This window comes from Eucalyptus grandis, chromosome 3 (assembly GCF_016545825.1).
Source record: "Eucalyptus grandis isolate ANBG69807.140 chromosome 3, ASM1654582v1, whole genome shotgun sequence".
Lineage (NCBI taxonomy): Eukaryota > Viridiplantae > Streptophyta > Magnoliopsida > Myrtales > Myrtaceae > Eucalyptus > Eucalyptus grandis.
Genome location: NC_052614.1, coordinates 45,175,524 through 45,184,616, shown reverse-complemented (window position 1 = coordinate 45,184,616; position 9,093 = coordinate 45,175,524). Strand labels below are relative to the sequence as shown.

At 37.1% G+C, this 9,093-nt stretch overlaps 1 long non-coding RNA gene across 2 annotated transcripts; it reads left to right on the top strand.

Annotated features, from left to right (window-relative positions):
- Positions 1–1,293, top strand: LOC104437480. 2 transcript variants are annotated; one of them, XR_005549426.1, is made up of 3 exons: positions 1–320; positions 816–1,081; positions 1,222–1,293. It is a non-coding gene; the product is annotated as an uncharacterized LOC104437480 (long non-coding RNA). The 2 variants fall into 2 exon arrangements; XR_724396.3 differs by having other exon boundaries at positions 694–1,081.
- Positions 1,294–9,093: the final 7,800 nt, after the last annotated feature.

The following is a 9,093-nucleotide window of genomic DNA, read 5'->3' as shown; positions in this document are numbered from 1 at the left end:
ATCGACGCGGCTCTCTCTGCAGCGTTCCTCTCCCAGCAACTCGCACCACTCCATCCCGATTTGAATCCGAGCACCACTCCATCAAGGCCGAAGTTCGTCGCACGCGAGATCCGAGATCCGAGCAATCCGAGCACCACTCGGAGGTCCTCCTCTCGTGGATCGGCGACGGCTCCGCTTCCTGCGACGGCGACGGCGACGGCTTCGGCTCTCCGCCCGAGGTCCAAAGGAGGCTTCGCGCGTAAATTAGGCATAACGAGGTGCTTCATCTAGGTTCGGAGCTCTCTCCTATCCTGCCATGGACTCCAGTAACGGCGCGTTGGGTTCGCTCCTTTATTGTCTTTCGTTCTTGCTCGTTCGTTTCGGTTCTTGATGCAATTATGGGTGACGTCCGGCTGAATCGAGTGCTCTTTGTCTTCTCTGAATTGGGTTCCCATTCGCTTTAAGTTTTGTGGTCGCGTGCTGAAAAAGGAGGGGCTTTATTCTCGTAGCCGAATTTGGTGGGAGTCTGTAATTGAAGTTTCTATCTTTTTGGTTTAATTCCGTTGTGTGTGGACTCTGCATTCTGGGTTTTTTTCTTTACGAGCTTAGCTGCTTTTTCCGTCTATTGGGTCTCGTCGTTTGTGTATCTTTAAGGGCAATCGTCGGTTGGTGTCTCTTAACTCTTTATCTGCTTGAATGATCCGTGTTTTGTAGTGATAATTGGATTCTCATGTTGGGTGTTGCCCTTAGAGTGATTAGTCTTGAGGCAGCTGGTGCAAAGTCAGGCCACTATGTAAAATCGACCCCAACCATCCGTCCTCCTTGTTTGTTTACAGTAGTTTGTGACATTCATTCCCTGTTTCCGCAACAAATGGTCCACCTCCTAAGCCGTGGGAAAGAGCCGGGGGTTCATCAGGTCCTGCGCCATTTAAGCCGCCATCATCTGGAAGCACTAGTGATAGAGTGGAAGCTTCCGAAACAGCAAGACCCGGTGAAATTGTTTCGACTACTGATAAAACTATTCCTGTCAATGCAAATTCTATTGCCAGGCCGGTTCCCACCAGGCCATGGGAGCAATAATCCTATGGCAACAGTTATGGAGGTGCATATATACTGCTGATTTTATGTCCGTAGTTGCATGTGTTTTCATTACAATTTGATTGTGTGTGTATCTCAGCTATTGCTTTATAGAACAATATAACATAAGATGGTTCTCAGTTAATCTTTTGATAATCACTGCAGGATATAGTTCATTGGTGAGGGTTTGGGTTTTCAGAAGACTCAGAACAACCAAATCGACTCGAGGGGAATTCGAGCCTATTTTTCTGGGATTTTTTCCCCTTCTTTTTCTTTATTTTCTTTTTTGTTTTATTTTATTCCCCCTTGCTCCTACGTTGCTTCTTCCTAATCATAACTATGGATTTGCTTCTTCTTTTTAATAATTCAAGTCTTTCTCGTTTTTAATTAATTAATTAATTTATATACTGCCAAAATTTAGAAGTCTCATGTCACGGCTAATAATCTTGGCCTACCGATTACCCATGGTAAAATTTGGAGCAATCGATGTTATGCTTCCTTCGCTCTTCTTTGTAAGCATGAAATAGAGGTCATAGTTATGAGTGTTGATTCATGTTAGTGTCGTACGTATATGATTAATTGATCGTGTCAACTTACTTGACATAAACATGATTTGAAAATTATTGAACCGACACGACACGATACAACACATGTATATGATGCCAAATCAACGATGTTAAAACAAAACTAACTAATGAACACGGAGTTGACATGATATATCCCTTAATTTTTTTATACTATCTACCAATTGCAATGATTGCTAACAAAATATGTTAAAATATATGTGAATATTCAACGAAACATCACTTATGGAACAATTTATTTCCACCGAGAGTCCTTCCCTTTCTATATGCGATGCTTACTAAAAAAAATAACACCCACAATCGGTCGCTTTATTATTCACCAAATAAGTTTACCTTTTTTTTCTATATCATTTTTATTTTTTGACAATCAATAGCCCAACTTTTTATTAATATACTAGAATGATCATTAATTAACGAAAATAATTAATATTTTAATAATTAAAAAAATTATTTATAGTTGAAAAACTTAAAAAAATCATTAGCCAAAAGTTGAGCTTTGTATCTAATCTATAATTAAATTCTTTTAATATAATTTTTAAATAAATTTATTAATATATATCTTTACATTACTCTCAACATGAAAATGTAAATATTATATAGCCATTGTTTTTTTTTTGCAATTTTAAAAATATTAAAACTAAAAAACTTAATTTGGTCACACCAAAGGGCTTTTCAAATACATGTTTACCAAACAGTCTTGCATTTCCCTAAAGTGCTTTTCAGTTACAGTTTACCAAACAGTCTAGCATTTTGGAAAACCCCTTTATCTCAAAGGTATTTGCATTCTCCCAAGGGCATTTCCCCAAAGTTGAACCAAACGGGCCCTTAGGCCTTTACCTTGCATGACAGGGATATTAATGGGATTACAATGATGCATATTGAAACGTTCAAAAATCTTCATTATATAAGACTCTTGTGATAAAGTAAGGAGTTTCCTTGATCGATCTCTTTCAATCTTAACTCATAATATTTAAGCAGCTTCTCCCATGTCCTTTATTTCAAAATTGGAAAACAACCATTCTTTTATGGTGATAACCAAAACCTTGTCATTTCCAGCTAATAAAATATTGTCCACATAAAGTGATAAAATTACAAATTTATCTTCGAACCGCTTGACATATACACAGTGATCTTCTTCGATCATTGTGAAACCAAAAGTCATTATGACTTGATGAAAACGAAGATATCACTGTCTAGATGATTGCTTAAGGCCATATATTAAGCGATGAAGTTTGCATACTCTATCCTCTTGACCTTTAGCTATGAAACATATTAGTTGCTTCATATAGATTTGCTTATCTAGTTCTCTATTGAAAAATGCCGTCTTTACATCCATTTGATTTAATTCAAGATCCAAATGTGCAACGATGGCTAGAATAAGACATATTGAGATAAACCTTATAACCGGTTAAAAGGTTTCCTCATAGTCTATAACTTCTTGTTGAGTATAACATTTCGCCACAAGTCGAGTCTTATACTTTTCAATGGATCCATCCGCCCTTTGCTTAATCTTAAAGACCCATTTGTTTTCAATGGCCTTGTGATGGGGTGGTAGATCAACCAAGTCTCAAACGTGATTTGCCCTCATAGACTCCATGTCATCTTCCAAAACTTGTCTCCATTCTTCCTTATAAGAGGATGAGAGAGCCTCTTAAACAGTTTTTGGCTCTGCATCGTCTTTTTGAGCAATCATAAATACTTCTCCTTTAATCTCAAAACGACAATGAGGAATACTTTTATGATTACTTTTACGCAATTGAATTTCTCTTGAATTTAGTTCGCCAGACGATGCAACATTCCCACTAAATCTTGCATGTTGAGGTAAATCTTCATTTCCCTCTATAACATTAATGGGTGTGTTATTAGGATCTTCCATCTCATATAATTGGAAGTCCTTATCAATCTCACATCTACTGGGAAAATTGTTCTCTAAGAACGTGACATCTCGTGACTCCATTTCTGTCATACTTTCATCAGCTTATTCACCTATGAACATGTACCTTTTGGAGTGTTCATAATATCTTATAAAGATATATTTCTTCCCTCTAGGACTTAATTTGCTATATTTATGGGAAGAATCATGAACATAAGGTGCACATCCCCATGGACGTAGACTACTTAAGTCCGGTTTCCTACTAGTCCATAATTTATAAGGGGTGGAAGTGATCAATTTTGAGGACACTCGGTTATGTACATAGGCAGTAGTCAATAACACATCTCCCCAACAAGAGATAAGTAAATTTGCTTGCGCCATCATACACCTAACCATTTCCAAAAGGGTTCTATTTCTTCTCTTAACTACTCCTATTTTGTTGTAGAGTACCAAGAATAATCAATTGTCGTACAATTCCCTTTTCATTACAAAGAGCCTTAAATTGCTCTGATAGATATTCATGTCCGCCATCGGTTCTCAATATCTTTATTGTTTTGTTCAACTGATTTTCTACCATTGCTATATATCGTCTAAAGTAATCTAATACTTATGACTTATGGAATATTAGAAAGACATAACCGAAACTCGTGAAGTCATTTATGAAAGTAATGAGATATGAGGCTCCATGCATCGCCCTCACATTCAAAGGACCACAAATGTCACTCTAATCCCTTTACCGAATGGTTTTCGAGTTGTTTTTCCTGCTAGACAATGTTCACATAAGGGTAGATCAACATTAGTGGGTGACCTTAAAACGCTTTCTCTAGCTAATCTTTGCATTCTTTGCAACCTAACGTGACCTAATCTAGCATGCCAAGTACTTGCATCAATCTCAACATTACTAGAAGATGCAACTAAAAAAAATAATAATATTGACATTAATATCGTACTGATCATAGTCAATGTCTAACACCATAAAACCATTCGATACATGACCTGAACTATAATAAACTATTCCAAACAAAATGTCAACACAATCACCATGGAAATTCAATACATAACCTAGGCTAAGAAGAACAATTACGGAGACCGAGTTTTATCAAATATCCGGAGCATAGAGGACATCGTGTAGGAATAGGCTTCGACCACTACGTAAAATTAATTTACATGTACCAATACCCTTCATTTCAATTCTTGAGTTATTCCCAACATATGTCAATTTTTTTCTAGGTTATATCTGACGATACTCCACAAATACTTCTTAATCTCTAACTACGTGATATGTTGCTCCTGAGTTTATAGTCCATATTGGATAAGATTCAGTAAGCATTACAGTGCTAAAAACAAAAGCATTACTTAAATTAATGGAGTAATAGGGTACCTCTTTCGATTCAGTTCATTCACGAGCAAAGTGACCCAACTTGCCATAATTGTAGCACTCCATCTTGGCCTTGTCCTTCTTCCCACCACACTTCTTGCGTCGGAAGGTCTTACCCATTTTAAGTGTTTGATCAGTCATCTTCCCTTTGTTGTTGAATTGAGAATTCCTTTTGCACTTTAAGCTCGAAGCTTTGCGCGAACTCGATTCAGCACCATAAGCATGGGTAGAGGATCTCGCAGCCTCTAAGCGCTCATCCTCTAATTCCAAATGATGCGCTATATCATCAAAAGTGACTATTCTCGTTATGCGTCATATTGATCTTCATATGCTCCCAATTATTATGAAGAGACCTTATAACAGCCTGAATTTACTGTTCATCGGTGAGGGAGTGACCTGCCGACTTCAGCTCACGAATCATGTTTGACATCTCCCAAAGATGCTGCCTCATCTTTACATTTGGGCGCTTTCAGTATGTGTCAAACTCAATGGTGAGTCTCCTTAACTTAGTAATAGATGTACCCCCAAACTTAACTTTCAAGGCAACCCATATAACTTGAGCTTTATCATAACTTTCAAACTCACACATAAGATCATCTTGCATACAACTCAGCAATTTGCTGCGAGCAATGTTATTTTTCTTTTTCCAAGCTTGATAAACTTCTAGATCTCTCATGTGTTGAGCTGAAGTCCCATGCTCAGGTTCATCCATGGTGTGGTTGACGGTTTCCAAAACCTCTTGCTCCTCAAGGATGTACTGAACATTTTGGTGCCAAATATCATAATTGTCACCGTTTAGCTTCTCACCCTTATTGATGTCAACCACAATGGTCTTGGATGCCGAAACCATAATCAATTGCTATAACACATTGACATAATAAACGCAGAATCAATAATAGCACATTTTTCAGAGTAACACACATATTTAATTTGCAGCAAAAACAAACCTATTTAATGATAATTCAACAAAAGACACAGAAACAAAAGTTCATTATGTTCCCAATCAACTTCTATGTATGATTGTTCTATTGTCATTAATTAGTTTAATTTGTGTAATTTTTAAATTCTAGGTGAGAACTCCTTCGAATTCTACTAACTTGTGAACTCCCATTAGGAAAAATATTTACATGATTTCATGTAATTTCTACATTTTTTCATTAACACTAAAACATAGCATGATGTGAACTAACGTACAAAAAATAATCATGCTGTAACTATATTCAAAACCACAATTCAACTTGTAATGGAAAAATAAAGATTTCCTACCATTGTTTGAATTTTCTTGGAACTAGAAAATTGCAAGTATATTAAACTATATATATGCTATCATCAAACCAAGTTCTACTCAGTATATATGACATCATTTTCATATAGGCTAGCTATTATATTTCCTAAAACATAAGAAAATACAAGCTAAAAATGAATAAACTATGCATTAAACCCCCAAAAATACGCATACTTAGGATTTCCTACACATTTTATACATTTATAAAACTCAAAAATAAAAAATAAATATATCACAATGTAGAGCACATCCATATGAACTAAATGCCGCCAACCACGCTCCAATACGATGTCCCACGCGCTCACACACGCCAACGAGCCTAAAAGGCTCTAGGCCGGTCCGATCGGTCTGACTGGTCCAATCGGTGACCGGTCAACAGTCAAGTCGGGTCTCGAGTCAACCATGGGGCGGGTCTTGGGTCAAGTCGCCGACTGGTGACCGGCGGGCTAATTGCCGCTGGTGGTGATGTCATCGTTGACATCATCCAAGCAGTTACCGATCGTTGAATGATGTCAGGGTGACATCAGCACTCGTCGGTTCATCGACACGTGTGTGATGCTCACGCGCTGGCGTGCCCAGCGCATCAGGCGCATGGTGCCCACGCGCAGTGGTTTCTAGTTGCGCGTGTGGGCGAGTTCGACGTCTTCCGACGGTGTTTGACCCACTGTTGGACTCATCTCGACAATTACTTTCACCCGGTATATTTAAAAATTAATTTTGGCTGAAAGGATATTTCAAAAAATCGCCAAAATCGTACAGGTGAAATCGACTCTGAACCTGTTCTTCACTTCAATTCATTTTTGAAGATTCATATTGCATTTCCAAGCAAGAAACATCCAAACAGTGTAGATTTCATACTCTTGATCTCGATATCAAATGCTAAATGAGAAAATTCAATAAAAAATAAGGCAAAAATCACGACCGAGCTCTGATACCAATGTTGGAAGACAAGTCAGCGGAAGACGACTAACCTATTTCCGATGCGCAATTAACAATTTACCCCGGAACGATCGTTGAATTTGCGGATGAATCACGAACAAAATTACTTCACGTTGGTTTGATTGCAATCATGAGGAAAGCATCCGATTTCTACGGCGTAAATGCAAATTGTTCTCGTAAAGAAAAAAATGGAACACCTCCTTTTTCCTTTCATGGAAAAGGGACAAGAAAAAAGAAAAACTTTCTTTTTTGAATGTACGTTCTTCCAACCTTGCCAACGGTTGTCTTCAGGAGTCTTTTATATGACTCTATCACACCCTTTCAAAGGGTGTCTTTTCATCGTAGCATATCAAGATGAAATGGTGCGTCTTCATTGCACCCCATCATGGACGTATCAATAAAATACTACACCATCTGACCTTGCTGGCACTATTCCCTTGTTGGATAGATTTCGGGTACTTAACTCATTCTTAACTCTTGAAGAAAGTCTTTCTAATCTTTTTGATCTGCTTTGGTAATTATTATCTAGGTCAGCGTTGGTCAAGCTATTTACGCCGTAGGCAGTTTGTTTAACCATTCTTGTCGTCTAAATATTCATGCATATTTTTTTGCTCGTACTTTCTTCATCCGAACTATGGAACTGGTGGAAGTAGGATATTCCCTAAAGTTGTCTTACGGTCCACAGTTACTATGATCCTTGATCATCGGGTTCTTTCTTTCAATTAATTAATCGTGCTGGGAGTTGCTAAACGTTAGTGCAAAAATCTATGGGGGAGAACTTTGAAAATAATAATGCATGTAACTTGTTCACAATTGTCTAGTTTGTGAATTATGTTAATGACTCGCTGATTGCAGGTTGGGCAATGGAATTGTCGACACCACCTTAATTTTTAGAATATAAGTATTATTTTCGATGTTAGTGCAGAAGCTGTTAAGTTGTGAATCCCTCCGACCTTGTTTTGAGTGCTTTTCATTGTGTTCGTCCTCAGTGCTCTGGCATAGTTTTGGATACATTTGACATAAAATCTGAAATTGAAAAACTCAATCAGTCAAGACATGCTGGAGACATGTATAGCTTGGAGTCTTATGTATAGGTATCATAAGTAATTCTCAGCTAGGACACGTTAATTTTTATAGGCCTTTCCGTTAGAAATAACAGCGTTGAAAAACTACTCTAAGGAATCTTTTTCTTGATCCTGTGATGGCTACCTAAAATTTTCACAGGTAGAGAAGCTTGGTGATCTCTATGCTGGCGAAATGGATCACAACGCCCAGGAGAAAAGTTATAGGTCCCTTCGTGCAAGTGTAGGATATTGCTTTGAATGTGGGTCCTATTGTGACCTGGAATCTTCTCGCCCGATGGTGAGCAAAGCTTTGGGAAATATTATAAGGTAATTCCGTGTATTTCCATGAAGGTTTTGCCTTGGTATTTTGGATAAGGACTTAGTGTGGAGTGGTTATTGCAAGGTAGGACATTGGAAAAGTTTTTGGAAAAAGCCTTTAAAGGAATGCAAAGGCTTTTGGTCTAAAGGGTTTTAATGAAATGCAAGAACTGTTTGGTAAATTATAATTGAAAAGTGCCTTGAGAAGCAACTTTGGGGAAATGCTGTTTGGTAAACACATATTTGGTTAGTCCTTTAGCGCAACCAATTTAAGTTTTTAATTTTTATTTTTTTAAATTGAAAACAAAAATAATGACTTTATATATATATATATATATATATATATATTATATAAAAAGTTCAATGACTTTTTTTTAATATATTTTTGCACTGAGATGTATATATAAAAGAGATATATTAACAAATTCATAAGTTTTTTTTTTGGTCAGTAACAAATTCAAATTCATAAGTTAAAAAATACATCAAAGTGAACTTTTTCTCAACGGTTTTTTTATTGAAAATTACAAACATCCTTAAGTATTTACTAAACTCATTGCTATTTCATCACGTAAACATGCCATGTCAGAAGATAAATT